Source organism: Helianthus annuus, chromosome 12, assembly GCF_002127325.2.
Source record: "Helianthus annuus cultivar XRQ/B chromosome 12, HanXRQr2.0-SUNRISE, whole genome shotgun sequence".
NCBI lineage: Eukaryota > Viridiplantae > Streptophyta > Magnoliopsida > Asterales > Asteraceae > Helianthus > Helianthus annuus.
Window position 1 is genome coordinate 118048360 of NC_035444.2, and position 15508 is coordinate 118063867.

Here is a 15508-nt window from a genome sequence, read left to right on the forward strand (position 1 = left end):
TAAATATTTCTGCTCGAAAAAATACTTAAGGCTTTTGTGGTCAGAATAAATTGTGCTTTTCGTACCGTATAGATAATGCCTCCATATCTTTAAAGCGAACACTACTGCTGCTAATTCCAAGTCATGGGTTGGGTAATTACTTTCTTGTGTTTTCAGTTGTCTTGAAGCATAAGCAATGACTCTAACCCTTTGCATTACAACACATCCCAACCCTTGGTGTGATGCATCAATGAACACCACCAGGTCTTCTGTTCCATCCGGTAAGGTTAGTACCGGGGAGCTTGACAGCTTTTCTTTCAAAATTTGAAACACCTTTTCTTGATCTGTACCCCATGTAAATTTCTCATTCTTCTTGGTTAACTTGGTCAACGGCAGGGCCAATTTAGAAAAGTCTTGAATAAACCTCCTATAATAGCCTGCTAAACCCAAAAAGCTTCTCACTTCACCTGGGTTCTTTGGAGGTACCCATTTCAAAACAACCTCCACTTTTGACGGATCCACTAAGATACCATCCGCATTTATCACATGACCGAGAAATTGTACTTCTCTAAGCCAGAAAGCGCACTTAGAGTATTTCGCGTATAATTTCTCCTTACGGAGCACTTCAAGAATTCCGCGCAAATGGCATGTATGTTCGGCTTTACTTCGGGAATAAACCAAGATATCATCGATAAAGACTATCACGAATCTGTCTAACATGGCCCGACAAACTCGATTCATAAGGGCCATGAATGCGGCGGGCGCGTTCGTTAACCCAAAGGACATTACTAAGAACTCGTAATGCCCGTAACGCGTTCTAAATGTCGTCTTCGCCACATCCTCATCCCGTACCCTTAACTGATGGTATCTGGACCACAAATCAATTTTTGAAAACCAACTTGCCCCTTGTAACTGATTGAAGAGATCATCGATTCGGGGCAACGGGTATCGGTTTTTCACCGTCAGCTTATTCAACTCTCGATAGTCGATGCACATGCGCATCGAACCATCTTTCTTTTTGACAAAAAGTACAGGCACACCCCAGGGCGATACGCTCGGGCGTATAAATCCCTTATCGAGTAACTCTTGTATCTGAACCATTAACTCCCGCATTTCAGTTGGGGCCAACCTATAAGGAGCTTTGGCTACAGGTTTGGCATCGGGATACAATTCAATCTTAAATTCCACCTCACGTTCTGGCGGAAGCCCCGGCAAATCTTCCGGAAATACATCAAGAAACTCGTTCACGACTTCAACCTCTTCTATCTTTGGGGTATTCTGCTTAGTATCCACCACATAGGCTAGAAACGCTTTGCTTCCATATCGCACATACTTGAATGCTTGGACTATAGAACAAGCTTCGAATTAACATTCCTTTCCCCTTGTATACTCACGCGTTTTCCTCCCGGTGTTAACACATGAATCACCTTCTTCTCGCATTGAATTTCAGCATGATGTTTGGCTAGCCAATCCATGCCAACTATAACTTTGAATTCTCCCAAAACCATGGGAATAAGGTCAATGGCAAACTTCTCATCTTCAACGATAATTTCACAATCTCTACAAACTTCGTGCAACAAGTAACTCTTACTATCCGCTATCTCTACTTCTAAGGGCACATGCATTCTTTCGATTGTAAAAGAGGGATGTGACACTAATTCATTTGATACAAACGATCTACTAGCTCCAGTATCAAACAACACATACGTAGGCATCAAGTTCAATAATAATATACCTGACACAACATTCGGGTGGTCCTTTGCTTCTTCAGTCGATATCTGAAACATCCTTCCCTTAGCTTTTGGGGATTCCTCCTTCCTTGTTTCCTTGTCGGTTTTTTGTTGAAGCTTGGGACATTCGGCCTTAACATGACCCGGTAGGAAACAGTTATAACACGTTCTGGTAGGATTAGGACATCTATAGTACGGATGTCCCTCTTGACCATAATTGTAACAACCCTTCTTTCCTTTCAAACACTCCCCCGTGTGTAACTTTCCACAAGTTTTGCATTTCGGAATGCTACCCTTCGCTTTATCCTTCCTGCCATGATCTTGAAATTTCTGTTTCTTTGACGGGCTTGAGCTGGAAACATTCTCAGTGTAACACCCCGTGTTTCCCAAAGTCAAAGTCAAAGTCAAGATTGAAGTCAAAGGAAGAAAAGGTCGCTAATTGCGATCTGTCACTCCTTACTCAATTACTGTTTTGACTTCTTTGACTATAATTAGTCTATTTTATGTTTTTACGTTAGTTGTATTATGTGGAGTAATTAGCTAAAATCGAAGTAATCGAAGTATATTTCTCAATACGAACCGTTTTACGACTGTGAATAGTAGGAAGTAACAATGCGATAAAGTCAATTAATTGATAATCGAACTAATCTAATCATCATCGAACTCGAAACCCGAATTATGCGACTTTGGTTGTTATTATACGTGTGTGTGCGCCTTATGTGTTACTTGTGCATGTTTATTTATGTTATATGTGGTGATCGATCGAAGCGCAATCGAAACTCAATCGAAATCGAATTATGAAAATTGGTGGAGAAGAGATAGCGCGAGATATAGATGCTTGTATGTTAGATATAGTAGTTGGGATTAAAAGTAATTTGAGTAGGAAACTCTATCGTACTCGCATCGTCCTCAATCGAAATAGAAATATCAAAAATCGTCGCATCGAACACTCGAATCGTGCAGCTGATCGATCAGGCTACCAGCCGATCGAACAGCCAACCGATCGGACTGCTGTCCGATCGGACAGGCTGTTCGATCGAGCTGCCTGGCCGAGCTGCCTGTCATTGTCATCCTTTCCACTTTTGGAAACCTCCGTCCGACCAGCACACTTAGCTCATCCTTTTCTCAGATTTCTCTCGATTCCGGTAAGATTTCGTCCTAAATCTTGTACTTTCTTGATCTACACGCACTCCTACACCTTTCTATCTTTCAAATCTTAACTTTTAACCATGAAATCATTGAGATTCAAGTGTTCTAGGATGATGTCATCATGGGTTCTTGAAGAACTTCATGTTTTGAACTCAATCCACCAAGAATAACTTGGATCTTGCCGATTTCCACATAAACAAACAAAGATCTTTCATAGATCTAAACATGTACACGGTGAAAAGGATTGAAAGATGGTTTTCCAACTTTCTTTCAACTCTTTTACACTCAATGCCTTCAAACCGATAGAAATGGAGCTTGTGCCGACTTGCTAATCATTCCGGTGGTTGCATGGCTTAAGATCCGGAGTCTACCCACGAGGTTCACCGATTTCGGGTTAAACGTTAAACTCCGTTCCGAACAGTTCACCGGCCGGATTTGGGTGATTCCTGTCCGATCAGGGGAAACAAGTAAGAACGAGGGTTCCATGGTTCGACTCGTTGTCAAAATACCTCGATAAAACGACAAGCGATCAGAACAACCAAGTGTTAGACGAACAGGCCGACCAGGTTAGGGTGCTGACCGATTGGACTGCCGTCCGAACGGACAGCCAGCCGATCGGCTAACACATGGTCCCACACTTAATCAATTTATTTTGAAGACTAGTATTGAACGAACTGCTGTTCGATCGGACTACCGTCCGATCGGATTACTCTTCGGATCATGAGATACTATACTTAAACACTTAATCGATTTTCAACATGTTCGATGCACTAGGAGTGCCACCCGATCGAACAGCCGTCCGATCAGGTGACACTCTGCTGAGAACTTGTCTTGCTAAAAGTACCTAACGGATCGGGTTGCCGGCCGATCGAACGACCGTCCGATCGACCGACCTGAAAGGTAAAGATACTTCAATGTTTTCAAATGCTACAACAAAAACTTCAAAAGGTCAAACCATCATACACAAACACATCTTTCTCAAAGGAAGAAACAATCCACTCGAAAAGCCACCCGATTGGCCTACCGACCGACCGAACAGCTGTCCGAACGGACTGTTAACCGAACGGTCAGCCGTCCGATCGGACTAAAATCATAATCGAACACACTACGCAATACTTTATACGCTAACTATTATCGCATGTATTACGTGACTAAATGAATGCTTGTTGTTATGTTTACACGTAGAATGTTGTCTACCTGCCTTAACGACGATAGTACTATAGTTTGGACTCAGCACCCGTTCACACGGGGGTTGTTAAGGACAATTACTTGCATGGATTACGGTGGTAATCATGTATTGCGAACTGCCTCGGGCAGTCAACCCGCAGTCATTGGTATCGATAGATCCATGTCGATAATTAATATGCATCGTTTTCCTCTGTGTACGTGCTGGTTATGCATAAACTATTTCTAACTCTATTATGCTATTATCAAACTTGTGTGCTCAACTTTACATTTTATGTATTGACTTTATTTTAACGTATGTGACAGGTGTTTAAGATGCTTATCTGCTAGGAAAGCGAGGCTAGAATAAAGCTCTAGAGCCCAACAAATAGTTGTCTGTAGTGGTCAAATTATGGGTCTCTAGAAGCAGATAAACAATTGCTGTTTATTTAAACCTGAGTTATCGGAACAGAATATTTGCCTGGATTTTTGTCTGTAATAATTTATTTACTGTTTGAGATACGGTATGGGACGTATTATTTAAATTGAATAGTAATGATAATTGTTATGGAAACTTTTGGACAATCTGTTTCGCTCAGTGCCATGCCCCAATGATTCCGCCATCGGTTGGGGTGTGACAGATTGGTATCAGAGCCATAACTATAGGGAATTAGGCAAGACTCGACCTAGTCCGGGTCGATGTCTTAGAGACCTAGACTATAGTTAGGAACCAACAGACCGAGCATACATGCTATATCTCGTTATTCTCGCTTACACTACACTATCCCCGCATTCGAATTTTCAATAATGAGAAAGCGATTTAGCCAAGATTAGGTGTGAAAACCGCAAACTCTTGACTAAATCGCTTGATCAATGTTGTTTCATCAACTTATCAATGATCTCTTGATTATACTTTTTCAATAACGAACGCTTGTTCAACGGGAGAATTATACCAAACCAAGAGTGAAATCCATATTTTGATGAATAATCTCCTCTATTTTACTAAAATCAAGGGGAAGTTGTCAAGCCAGGGGTGAAACCCTAACCTTGACAGCTTGTCCATGGATTTTACCAAAACTCTCACCAAAGCCTCGACGGACTCCAACGACCTGAACTCACGATATGACTAGAGGAATGCGTGCCGAATGCCCAAGAATCGAGGCCGAGGCCAATCCCGAAGTCGGAATGTGATGACAAGTCTTTGAGAATAGTCGAATCGCTTTGGGTAGTCAATGTCTAATAGCCGCAGACAATCTATTTCCCGATTTTTACATGTTTCGATTCTGAGCCCGCAAATGCTGACTCTGATGACTCGTTGATTTTATGTGTGTTTAACTGTTTATGTGTTTAATTTTGATATTTATTCGATTTTTGCTCTCACTTCGATCGACACACACAACCCGCATTGCTCTTCTACCTTAATACTCTAACAGGTCGCTACAATATGGACGACATTATGCTATACGTTATTACTATACTATTCGATATATTATACGCGATTGCTATATTCAAACGACTCGCGAGCTTTGAATGATAGGTTTCTGTATTCTGGCTACCTCTGTGATGGAATGCGTATGTGCTTCTGTGTTCTGTGCTTCTGTGCCATACGTTCTTATGTGCTTATGTGCTTCTGTGACTACGTGAATCTGTGGTTATGTGCTTATGTGTTTGTGTGATACACGCTTCAACGTGTTCATAAGCTTTAGTAAGTAGTAGACGTGTGAGGTGAGATTCGATTATGATGTGTCTGAGACCTACTACGATGTCCGTTGCAGACAATGTCGTCATCTGGACACCGAACCCCACTTACTCGCCAAGAAAAGAGGGACAAACGTCTTGCTGCTATCATCGCCAAACAAGTAGCAAAAGCTGTAAGTGAGGTTTATGAGAACGTCAGCAAATCATCTGAGGAGTCGAGAATTGAAGCTCCCAAAGATGTTGCCAAGACTGTTTTCAGTTCCAAACAGTTCAAGGCATGCGGACCAAAGGAATTCACCGGAGAAGATGCCCCAACGGCTATGTTTCAATGGTTTGATTCCGTCGAAGTCACTCTGCGCCAAAGCGGCTGTCCAAAAAATCTCCTTACCCTAAACGCAACCGGCGTCTTCCAGTCCCGAGTTCTAGACTGGTGGACAGCCAAACGAAACAAACGCGGGAATGATGTAGCTTATGAGCTGACTTGGGAAGAGCTGAAAGCCATTATGATGGACGAATTCTGCCCTCCCCATGAACGTCAAAAGCTGGAGGACGAGTTTTGGAACATTAAGCAGAAGGATGGAGACAACGCTGCCCTGACTGCTCGCTTTAAGCAGCTCAGCGTTATCTGTCCCGACCAAGTCAAGACGCCAGAGATAGCAATCAAGAAGTACATTCGAGCTCTACCCGATTGTGTTGCCGATTTTATTCACGTCGCGAAGACCTCCTCAATTGAAGAGACTTACTTGCTTACCGCCGAAATCAACGACAAGCGAGTAAAGGCTGGTTTCTGGGATAAGCCCTCCAAGTCTCTGCATCAAGCCACGACTGCACCAACCACCGAAACCGCCTCATCACGCCGCAAGAAGAAGCACAGCAACAGCAGCTCCAGCAACAAGAACTATGCTGTCACTACCACTGTTGCTCCTCTGTAAGCCGTACCGGCTCAGCAGCAGTCTCACCATCGACCAGCACCAGTTACTCGAGCGCCGCCAGCGAAGCGTGCTTACACAGGTCCCCACCCGCTCTGCCCGACATGCTCATATCATCATCATCCGGCGGGTCTTGCCTGTCGTTTCTGCGCTCGTTGCAATTTGTACGGTCATTTCACTGCCAACTGTCGCTATGGTCCCCGTAACACCGCAGCTCCTGCCACTGCTCATCAAGCTCTACTCCTAGCCCCACAAGGCCAACAAGCAGCTCAGGCACCCGCGATCAATGCTCAAGTTTGCTTTGCATGGGGTGACCCTAACCACTTTGCAAACATGTGCCCGAACAGGGTTGTGAAACAAGAGCCCCAACAGCAGCAGCAGCAACAGCCCCAGCAGCAGCAACAAGCAGCACGCGCCAGAACCTTCAACATCAATGCTCGTCAAGCCCAGGCTGACAACAACGTGGTTAATGGTACGTTCCTTGTGAATGGTATTTATGCGTCATGTTTGTTTGATACTGGAGCCGATAATTACTTTGTGTCGTTTGAATTTGAGAAGCTCCCTAGTCGTAACCGCTCTTATCTTCCCTCTTCATTCGAAGTTGAAGTCGCTACAGGAAGAATTGTCGCCGTTAATTCTATTCTTCGTGATTGTACCCTCGAGCTCAACAATCACATATTTCCAATCGACCTTATTCTGATGCAACTCGGAAGTTTTGACGTCATAGTAGGCATGGACTTTCTTCGCGAAAACCATGCTGAAGTTGTGTGTTTCGATAAAATGATTCGATTCTCGCTCGCGAATGGTGATTTATTATGTGTGTACGGTGAAACTGCTTCGAAAGGCCTCAAACTTATGTCCTGCGTCCAGGCTAGCAAGTATCTCCGCAAGGAATACAGAGCTTTCTTGGCCAACATTATAGTAGTGGAGAAGGAAAAGAAAAGAAAGACAGAAGTCAAAGACGTTCTCGTGGTCCGTGAATTTCCTCAGGTATTCCCTGATGATCTTCCTGGACTACCGCCAAGTCGTGATATCGACTTCTGTATCGACCTCATTCCTGGAGCTAACCCCGTTGTCAAAGCCCCTTATCGACTCGCGCCATCCGAAATGCGGGAACTCTCGAACCAACTCCAGGAATTACTTGAAAAAGGCTTTATTCGCCCAAGCACCTCTCCTTAGGGCGCGCCAGTCCTCTTCGTTAAAAAGAAGGATGGGTCGTTCAGGATGTGCATTGATTATCGGGAGTTGAATATCTTAACCATCAAGAACCGTTATCCCCTACCTCGCATCGATGATTTGTTTGACCAGCTGCAAGGTGCTACATGTTTCTCGAAGATCGATCTCCATGCAAGCTATCACCAACTACGTATTCAGGAAGAAGATATACATAAAACCGCTTTTCACACTCGTTACGACCACTATGAGTTCGTTGTTATGCCTTTTGGTTTAACCAACGCACCCGCGGTTTTCATGGATCTGATGAATCGCGTGTGTAAGCCATTTCTAGACCATTTCGTCATCGTGTTCATCGATGATGTCTTGATCTATTCCAAATCGAGAGCCGAGCACGCGCAACATCTACGTTTGGTTCTTGAGTTACTCCAGGGGAATCAACTCTATGCCAAGTTCTCCAAGTGTGAATTCTGGCTGGAGGAGGTTCAGTTTCTGGGTCACATCGTTAATAGTCAAGGTATTCATGTCGATCCCGTGAAAATTGAAGATGTTAAGAGTTGGATTACGCCAAAGAACCCGACTGAAGTCCGTTCTTTTCTCGGACTAGCGGGCTATTATCGACGATTTATCGAAGGATTCTCCAAGATCGCCGTGCCGCTTACCGCTCTTTCGCATAAAGACAGGTCTTTTGTTTGGGGAACTGAACAAGAGCCTGCTTTCAAAACCCTCAAGCATAAGCTTTGCAATGCTCCTGTTCTCACATTGCCCGAGGGAAACGACAGTTTTATTGTCTACTGTGATGCTTCCAACCTTGGTCTTGGCTGCGTCCTCATGCAACAAGACAAGGTTATAGCTTACGCTTCTCGACAGCTCAAAATCCATGAGAAGAACTATACAACCCATGATCTCGAGCTAGGCGCAGTTGTTTTTGCGTTAAAGATTTGGCGACACTACCTGTATGGTACCAAGTGTACGATCTTCACCGATCATAGGAGCCTGCAACATATCTTTGATCAGAAAGAACTTAATATGCGTCAACGCCGATGGGTAGAACTTCTTAACGATTACGACTGTGAGATTCGTTATCACCCAGGCAAAGCAAATGTCGTTGCTGACGCGCTCAGCAGACGGAGTTATTTGCTCACATTCGTAATACCCAAGCCCAACACGATCTCGAAGCCCTCATCCGCGAAGCTCAGCATGCTTGTTTTAATGAACGCACCTTGAAGAAGGAGAGAATCTATCACGATGGAGCTCAGCTTGTAAGCAAATCGAATGGGATCTTCTATTTTCTGGACCGAATTTGGATCCCTAAGCGGAGCGAGTTGCGAAAGATTTTAATGGACGAAGCCCACAAATCCCGATATTCTATTCATCCCGGTGCTGATAAAATGTACCAGGATCTTCGCTACAAGTACTGGTGGCCGGGCATGAAGAGGGATATGGGAGAGTATAGCTATGTTGGGAAGTGCCTGACTTGTGCAAGAGTCAAAGCTGAACATCAAAGACCCTCAGGCTTACTTGAGCAACCCCCAATCCCTATATGGAAATGGGAGAGTATAGCTATGGACTTCATAACAAAGCTTCCGCCCACGTCATCGGGTCACGACAGCATCTGGGTTGTCGTTGATCGTTTGACCAAATCAGACCACTTTTTGCCAATACGAGAAGACTACAAGGTAGAACGATTAGCTAGGATCTACACCTATGAGATCATTTGTAATCATGGTACGCCTCGTGACATCATCTCTGACCGTGATGCCCGGTTTACCTCACGATTGTGGGAAACGTTTCAAGTGGCTCTCGGTACGACGCTTAACTTAAGTACCGCTTTCCATCCTCAAACCGACGGACAGACTGAAAAAACAATCCGTACTCTTGAAGACATGCTCCGTTCGTGTGTCATAGATTTCGGTGGTAATTGGAACAAATATATGTCATTAGTCGAATTCTCGTATAACAACAGTTATCATACCAGCATCCAAATGGCACCATTCGAGGCTCTATATGGAAGAAGATGTCGGTCGCCTATTGTCTGGCACGAGATCGGTCACTCGCAACTAACCGGTCCTGAGTTACTACAAGAAACGACTGACAAAGTCCTCCAAATTCGAGACAACTTGTTGAAAGCTCGAAGTAGACAGAAAAGTTACGCCGATAGAAGACGCAAGCCCCTTAAATTTGGCGTTGGCGACTATGTACTCCTAAAGGTATCACCTTGGAAGGGTGTGGTCAGATTCGACAAGAAAGGGAAACTAGCGCCTCGATATGTTGGACCTTTTAAGATTCCGGAGAGGATCGGAAAAGTCGCCTACAGACTCGAACTACCGGAGGAACTTAGTAATGTCCACCCGACTTTCCACGTGTCAAACCTCCGAAAGTGCCTGGCTGAGCATGATTTAATTGTACCTCTCGATGACCTTCAAATAAACAAAACACTGCACTTCGTGGAAAAGCCTGTCGAAATCATGGACCGCCAAACCAAGCAACTCAGACGCTCGCGCATTCCTATTGTGAAAGTCCTATGGGAAGGCAAACGAGGTGCGGAGTTCACTTGGGAACTCGAAAGCGACATGAAGGCAAAGTACCCGCAGCTGTTTAAGTGAAAGTCTGGAGAGAGAAAGTTCTCCAACGTGATTCACGGTGTTGTGCAGCTTTCAGCCTAATTTCGGGACGAAATTCCCTAAACAAGGGGAGGCTGTAACACCCCGTGTTTCCGAAAGTCAAAGTCAAAGTCAAGATTGAAGTCCAAGGAAGAAAAGGTCGCTAATTACGATCTGTCACTCCTTACTCAATTACTGTTTTGACTTCTTTGACTGTAATTAGTCTATTTTATGTTTTTACGTTAGTTGTATTATGTGGAGTAATTAGCTAAAATAGAAGTAATCGAAGTATATTTCTCAATACGAACCATTTTACGACTGTGAATAGTAGGAAGTAACAATGCGATAAAGTCAATTAATCGATAATCGAACTAATCTAATCATCATCGAACTCGAAACCCGAATTATGCGACTTTGGTTGTTATTTTACATGTGTGTGTGCCTTATGTGTTACTTGTGCATGTTTATTTATGTTATATGTGGTGATCGATCGAAACGCAATCGAAACTCAATCGAACTTGATCGAAATCGGATTATGAAAATTGGTGGAGAAGAGATAGCGCGAGATATAGATGCTTGTATGTTAGATATAGTAGTTGGGATTAAAAGTAATTTGAGTAGGAAACTCTATCGTACTCGCATCGTCCTCAATCGAAATCGAAATATCAAAAATCGTCGCATCGAACACTCGAATCGTGCAGCTGATCGATCACCAGCCGGATTTGGGTGATTCCTGTCCGATCAGGGGAAACAAGTAAGAACGAGGGTTCCATGGTTCGACTCGTTGTCAAAATACCTCGATAAAACGACAAGCGATCAGAACAACCAAGTGTTAGACGAACAGGCCGACCAGGTCAGGGTGCTGACCGATCGGACTGCCATCCGAACGGACAGCCAGCCGATCAGATAGTCAGCCGATCGACTGGCCAGCCGATCGGCTAACACATGGTCCCACACTTAATCAATTTATTTTGAAGACTAGTATTGAACGAACTGCTGTTCGATCGGACTACCGTCCGATCGGATTACTCTTCGGATCATGAGATACTATACTTCAACACTTAATCGGTTTTCAACATGTTCGATGCACTAGGAGTGCCACCCGATCGAACAGTTGTCCGATTATGTTGGTACAGTCATCTGTCGTCTTCGTCTAATGTAGAGTCCGGGTTGCGTTGCGAGTTCAAACATGATGTCATCATATATGATGATGACATCATATTGATGACATCATATATTGGATCATCATATGTTATCATTTGAAATTTAGTAAACGACAAAGTCATTTTAGCCATTAAAAGTGAATGGTGGCCGATTGATATTACTGGACCATATGAGGGTCCAATGGCATGAAAGGTCCAATGAAATGATCTTATTTGAAGGTCCAATCAATGAAGGGTTCACTTGAAAGACAAAAGGAATTGAAGGGTTCGCTTTTATGGTCAACATGTCAGTTCGCTTATACGGAACATGACGGTTCGCTTATACGGTTATTGGGAGGTTCGCTTTTGTGGATGATGTCATTATGAGCGGTCCAGATTTAGTATAAATAGGCTTGTTATCATTTCATTTGTAACGTTGTTCAGATCTGATACCGAGGTATTGTCGGTTTTTCTTGTAAACGTAAACGTTGTAAAATCAATCTACAAGAGGTTTAAAGTGTGATTGAAGCTGTGTACACGTCCGTTTCTTTGTTTCCGCCTCCGAAACGGATTTGAGCTCTTCCGAACGACTCGTTTAGGTCGAAATCGATCCTACAATTGGTATCAGAGCCAAGGAGGAGGAGATCTCGCATATACAGCTCGTTTTCATCATTTTTCTGCTTCTACACCTTTCTTTTTCGAAAAAACGGAACTTTTTACGGTCAGAATCGCTTTAAATTCACACAGTGTGTGCGTAATCATGTATTAACAAAACCTGGAAGATTTCAGAACTTAAATCGGCCTAAAATTGATTCAAATTGAACTTTAGCTTGAAAGTTGTTCGTGTTTTGCTGACGTCATCGTGGTCCGCTCAAAAACAAATTCAGGTCCGCTCAAAAATTTGTCAGGTTCGCTCAAAAGACATTATTAGGTCCACTCAAAAGTTAACACTGGTTCGCTCGTAAATACGATTGCAGTTCGCTTTTATGTCACTTCGTAGGTCCGCTCTTAGTTACATTTGAGGGTCCGCTTTAATGACAATTAGTCTTCACATGGTTGTTCGTTGAATAGTGTGCACCGTTTGAAAAATACTTTGTATTGTGTGATGTGTGTCGGGTTATCAAAGTTGTCAGTTCATTTATCGAGGAGTTTGCATGTGATTAAAGTAGGCCGTATCATATACAAGCATCTTGTCGGCTACTAATTTCAGTGTTAACAAAATCCAGTAGTTGTCATCATTCACTAAAAGTGTGGCCCTATCATGTTCACTTAAAAATATCGAAATTAAAGAAACAGCACCGCCCCTTTGAAGATCATTGGCCCAAGTCAGCGGCCCAATCAGATTTTTTAAAAATATATAGCCGCCCCACTACCTATTAATGGACCAATCACCTTCTTGTTCACCGCCCCATTTTATCTTAAAATGATTTTGCATGAGTTGTTGACTAAAGGTGTTAGTATATAAGTCGACTATGTCGGTATATAAGTGTTATATTGTCAGCATGTCAATGGCCAAATCAACGATTAAAGAAAAAATATAAAAAGAAAACCTACATGTCAGCCACCCATTTGTAGTACAAACAAAATCTAATAGTTACACCGCCCAAAAGGCCCTATCATACTCAAAACTCAGTGAAGCCCACTATATACTTGCCCAATCGGAATTAAACAATCTTGCCGCCATTTTAAAAGGGCCCATGTCTGTCAATTTGTAAGAGAAGTTGCGGCCCAATCTTAAATCAACAACAACTGATGCTATCATTTTAGTTGAGGTGTTGGCTTAGTGACATAATAGATAAGTTTAGTGTGTTGACAAAAGGAGTTTGTTGTGAATTTGAGGTTCAATCACAGTTGTGATCAAGTGCTGTCAGCCCATAATTCATCATCGATTCAATCTCAAAGCTCAAAGTTCAAATTTTAACTGTCAGTTCATTACCAAATCTGCTGTTTGGAGTTCAAAAGACTCAAAGGCTCAAGTCATTTGAAATTCCGAAAGTTTGCACGTAAAAGAGTCGAGTCACCATATTTGATCCAGGGTCATACCAGTCCGCAAAGTTTGTCAACCTTCTGTCCGCAAAGAATTTTCACCAATTCGAGTAACAGTTCGTTTCCATTAATTGATAAATCTTTAAACTGATTGTTTTTTGTTTGTGTGTTATCAGGTATTTCCCGAAGTATCATCTGATTTTTGAAACATGGAAGAGAAATTTTACAATGCTCTTGCTACACCGGTTGATACAGTTTCAGCTGTGTTATTGAAGAAATAATTTGATATGTTTGTGGCTTTTGAAGATGAAACAACAAAGCAGACAATTGATAGATATTGTCATCTGGTATTGGAAATGAGTAGATTGGACATTAAGAAAGAGGATGATGAGTGGATCGATAAGCTAGCTGAGGCTTTACCCCAACAGAAGTGGGGAACTTATCTGTTGATTGTAAAACACATGAGGAAGTCTCAAGTTATGAATCTGGCACAGTTTATTCAGAAAATTGAAGAGCATGAGTTGGATATCCAGAAAAAAGCAAAAGTTGAAGAAAGTTCAACAAAGGAAGCTGAAGGACAGAAAGCTGAAAAAGAATCTGATGAACCAGTGACTGAGAAAGAAGTTGAAAAATTAGTGGATGTCGAGAAACTTGTTGAAGTTGAAAAGACTGTCGAAGTCGAAAAGATAGTTGAAAAGGTGGTTGAAGTCACAAAGCCTTGTGAGAAATGTTCAGAAGCTTGCAAAGTTTGTGAAGAAAAAGATAAAAAGTTTGCTGAGTTAGAGAGATTGAAGGAAGATTTACTGTCTGATGTGAAGTATGTTAAAGAGTCATACGATGTACTAAACAGGACAGTTGACAGTTTAAAAAGAGCAAATGCAGAATTTGAAAAAGCAAATGACAAGATGAGTGCAACTTTAATGACAAAGCAAAGCGTCATCAATGACTATATCGAAGATTGTGCTAACTTGAAGAAGGAGTTGGAACTTGAGAGAATTGAGAGTGAAAGGATCAGCTGATTACTTTTGAGTTATACTACTTGTGATTATCTGATTGATCGGGTTTATCCTACTGTCGCAGGTCTTGAAGCTTTCAAGAAGAAAGGTAAAGAAAAAGATACTGGTAAGAAACCAAGTGTCAAGTATAACAGATGTCCGCCTCCTATCTTTGAGAGTTATTCCCCCAGGAAACCAAATGAGGAACAAGTAGACAAGGCTCTAAACATCAAATTAAAGTCTGAAACCACTGATGAATTACCAGACAATATTGATGTCACATTCACAACGTCTGACACTGATCATGAGTCTGAGTTAGTTAAGAGAGTTGTCGATCAGGTGTTGGATATGGATGAAGCGTCAAAGTCGGAGTCTAAGTCTGATAGTTCGAGTTCGTCTGAGAAAAGTCCGAGTTCGCTGGTTAAGAGGGTTTACAATAAAGAATTCATGTTATCAAAATCTAATTTGAATGACGAATCAATCAAAGTAGCATATACATTGAATGATTCAGACAAATTATATTCTGATGAGGAATTTCCAATAAGAAGTGTCAAAACTGAAATGATCAAACAGGTTTTCAAATTAACAGAAATTAATATTTCTGAAATAAAAGATGTAAATCTTACTGAAAAACCTAAAAAGTACACTTCAAGAGTTCAACAGAGATTGAACAAGAAAAAGGGTTATGATTATGGTTCAGGTTATCGAAAGAAACCAAACCATAATGGTAATCTCAAAAAGAAAGGTCTTGGTTTCAATTCTTCAGAAAATTATAAAAATCAGAAAACTTATAAACCAAAAACAAAATTTGTTTCAGGAGGAAGTTCAGAGGATGAGCAGAAGAAACCGTTCTGGAAGCAGTCGAATCAAGAGTTTCTTGCTGAAGTAAAGAAGAATGTGAGGAAGTTTGCTTCGAGAGTTGACAGAAGAATCTGTTTCAAATGTCAAGAAGTTGGTCAC